The sequence below is a fragment of the Varanus komodoensis genome, unplaced genomic scaffold, assembly GCF_004798865.1.
Source record: "Varanus komodoensis strain SLA01 unplaced genomic scaffold, ASM479886v1 scaffold16, whole genome shotgun sequence".
Taxonomy (NCBI): domain Eukaryota; kingdom Metazoa; phylum Chordata; class Lepidosauria; order Squamata; family Varanidae; genus Varanus; species Varanus komodoensis.
In genome coordinates this window covers 3,713,701-3,717,751 of record NW_025335468.1, presented here as the reverse complement: position 1 = coordinate 3,717,751, position 4,051 = coordinate 3,713,701, and positions in this window count along the sequence as shown.

The window sequence follows — 4,051 nt, the reverse complement described above, 5'->3', positions numbered from 1 at the left end:
TTCACTGGATCTATTCTCCCATTCCTCCCCTCCCTCCTTTCCCAAAAGTCTTCTGACAAGCGGGTGGGTTCCCTTCTGCTAGAGGCATTTAAGCGGAAGCTGGATAACTATCTTTCAGGGATTCTGTAACAATTCCGGGCAGTGCAGAAGCTGCATTGAATGGTCAGTTGGACTAGATGATCTCTGAGGTCCCTTCCAGCTCTCCACACCACACTTTCAGGAAAGCACTATTGCTTTTATTTTGATCAATGCCACTCTGACCAGTTTCTGTTGCTAATTTGTATTTTCAAGTGTTCCTTGCTGCTCCAGGGATGTGCCAATAGGGTGTGCTGTTATGCTGCTTGATAGGCATATGGATTCTGTCAGTCCGCAAACATCCCCAGAGATGCTGGGAAGCAGGAGATGCCTCCAGAACGGCCGCTTTGCTTCATGCTCCTATTTCCTTGGCTGATGATTCCTCCCTCCTCTCTCCTCCTTCCTCTCCTCTCCCTTGTGAACTATATTTAAATAAGAGATATTCTCCACTTGCATTGAGATGACCCAGCATCCTGTTGACCCCAATTAAAAAGAAAGAAACTATTTGGATAGGAATGTAACAGCTTTAAAAAAAAATACAAACAGAAAACATTTGTGTGCATGTTTTCTGCCTGTGTTCCTGCAGGGAAAAAAAGCCCGTGTGCCTGCAGAGCAGTGGATTCCCCCACTTTTTTCTGTTCAGCTTCATATTATTTTAAGATGCAATCCTATGCATGATTAGACAGGCAAAAAGTCACACAATTTCCAGTGTTCCCTACCCTGCATTGTCTTAAATATTTCTATCTTAAGCCTTGTACCCTTTTCTTTATCTTTTAAATGTGTTCTGTAGAGCTTTTAGAGTCCAAAAGAACAGGTCCCTGCCCCAAGTCTTTAAAGGACTTTAGACTGCAAACAGGGGAAAAGTTGGTGAGAGAACAGAAAGCAAAGCAAAGAAAGAATATTCAGTTGTTTCCATGACATATGCTTCGGTTTGCTTGTATCTCGTTTTATTATTGTTAATGTATAAGCCATCCAATGACAATTTTCTAGTTAAAAAATAATTTGAGAGTTAAGCCAAAGAAATGCAACCTAAAATACAAGGCTCAAAGTCTAAAAGAGTTTCTACACAAGGCTGTTAATTAATAGTTAATCCACTGTATCTTTCAATATTCTTGCAGACTTGAGATCTGAGCGCTACACAAGCGTTTCCTTCCTGGTTTTCTACTACATAACGTCTAGGTGGCACTGCGGTAGAGTGGAATAGTGTGACTATACAAGTGGGGGGAAAAGCTGCTTTCACAACAAAAAGCCACATTTTTCCAAATTCTAAAAAGAACTTGCTGAAAATGCTAGAAAAACTAGAGGGTCATGCCATCATCTAAAGAAGGTATAAACAAGCATGAATGGGAAATAATGCATGCATAATAAATGTCTTGTGCAGAAATGTAAGAGTAATAATGCATCATCATCATGGCCCAGTAAAGCTATATGAGAATTAATTAAAGCTAGAACAAAACTAAATACCCTAGAAAAATAAAAAGCTCTTGGCTTATTGCCAGGCAGTCAACAACACAGGGGTCAGGCAAGTCTGTCTAGGGATGTCTTTCGCTTTTAGATCCTCCAGGCATCATTTGAAAACAGACATTTCCAGCTGTGTAGCAGAGAAGGGACTGCCTCAGACTTATGAGCAGCAGCAGCAGCAGCAGCAGCAGCAGCAGCAATACTTTTTAATTTAACAACAAACCAGATTAACTGTGTCACCTTTTTATTATTTTAATTTATTAAAAGTGACAGTCCCAAATGTAAAACTATCCCCAAGATAAAACATGGCAGAATTGTGAGAGAGAGAAAGAGAGAGCTATCTGTTCTGTCAGTTCTTTCCATGGAAGTAGAATGTTGCTGTGCCTTAGAAGCCAGGCAGGTCTTATGGAAGGAGGTCTGGCGAGGTGGGAGCCACTAACAAAAAGGTCCTGTCTTTCATTCTTTATTGGTGCAGGTGCTCCCATCCTGGCCTGAACAAGGGACATTTGAGGTTGGAGGATCACTGTAGGGCAGGGCAGGGCAGGGCAGGGCAAATCCTCCCTGCATGTTATGACCACAACTTCTTTTGAAATGCCTAATAGCCATGGAAGGGCACATCTTTGGCGGGGGTGCTGAATGGGGGGGGGGGCAGGGTGAATCACTCCATGTATCCTGCTAAAAAAACAACATCTGGCTGCTGCAGCTAGGCACATAGGAAGCAGACACTCCATCTAGCCCACTAACTGGCAGCAGTGGCTCTCCAGATCTCAGACAGAAGCTTTTCCTGCCTTGCCTGGAAACACTGGGGATTGAACTGGGGATCTTCTGCACACGAAGCACATCCTCTGCCACTCAGAGTTAAGTCATAATTGGGGGTTGGTCACAGCTTGCGTTACCCCTTGCTGAGTGCTATGCAGTCCCATTGCCTCCCACACGATTAGGTTTTCCAAACCCCCTTCCCTTGGGGGTTTTCGAGTGGTCCATGTGAGTGCTGATTCTTTGAACCAAGTCCAAGGAAGGTGGTGCAAGGCTAGAATACTAGCAGTATGTTCTGAACCAGCTGTAGTTTTGGAGTACTTCACAAATACCTGCAGCCCACTGCAGTAATTTAGTGTGGCATTTACCAAATCAGCCATGAATGTAGCCAGCTCTTCCTACACAGCTCTCCTACTAGCACCCAGGAGCAAGCAGGCTGCAGGAACATTCCCAATCTTCTATCCTGGCCCTAAGGGAGAATATGATCTCATCCAGAACAGGTCAAACACATACTCCAAACCCATCCGTCTTGTCTGGATTAATGTGTGTGTATTTTTTCTTATCCAATCTGACCGATCCCAGGCACCTGTTCAAAACCTCAGTGCCACACCTGGACCAGGTGAGAAGGAGAAATAGAGTTGTGTATCATTAGTTTCCTGCCAACATGGCACCTGGAGTCCTTGGATGACCTCACCTGCTGTTTTCATGTAGATGTTAGATAGCATGGGGGAATGAGAAAATATATGCCACTTGCCAGTGGGTGGAGCAGAAGACTCCAATATTCCTACCTAGACAATGCAAAATTTACCCATATCTCTCTTCCACTAAGGTAATAATAGTGGATGCCAAGCCACACGATATTAACTACCAGAATGCATGGTCTCCCTTCCCATCCATCTCCTGATGTCACCTTCCAGGGGGACACACAAAAGTCTGCCCCTTTCAATCCGACTGATGAGGGTCTTGATAATAAATGCCATCCAGGAAGGTGCAGAGAGGGATGCAGGGGGCGGCTAAGCAAGTTTGGTTGGTTTGTTCCCCAGGGCAGGTCTTACCCACAACCTCCTTCAGGGTGGCAGTGACTGCCCCTCTCACCATGAAGCATTCATTGCCTCCTGCAGCTGACCATGCTGGGGTTTCCTCTCCCCTCTGGGCATTGACAGTGTGGGCAAGGGCTGAACAAGAATGTCCTGCAAGCACCATGGTGTAGTGGTGAACGGTGGCATGCGAGGGCTTGTCTTGTCAATCTCCATAGCCAGGCCCCTGAGAAGAGCCCCCAGAAGGGGCTGTGATGCTCCAGAGTTATATATACCAGCGAGAGCCTAATATATGTCCATGCACAGGAGTGCTCACACCAGCATTTTGCTCCTGAGATGATCCATTTCATCCCCAGCTCCTGTACGGTTGCAGCTTACTTCAGAAGCAGCAGTGCAGTCTGAGCAAGGGAGGGGGCAGGGTATCCCTGATCATCCAAAAGTCTCGGTGGGCTCTAGTTCCATTACACAGCAGTTCAGACATCCTGTCCACATGCAAAGGCTGTAATCACACACACACACACTGTGTAGGACCACAAGGACACTCTACAACCAAAGGTTGCAGCAGATGTGAGCTATTTTTATCCACAAAGTGCCTTGGCATCACACGCTCATTCTGTGATGCGGGGGGAGGTATCCTGCTCCCCCACTAACAATCGGCATATAATGAGCCACTTCCCAACCTACACAGACATGATGGAGGAAGAAAAGTAAGTGTCTGTTGC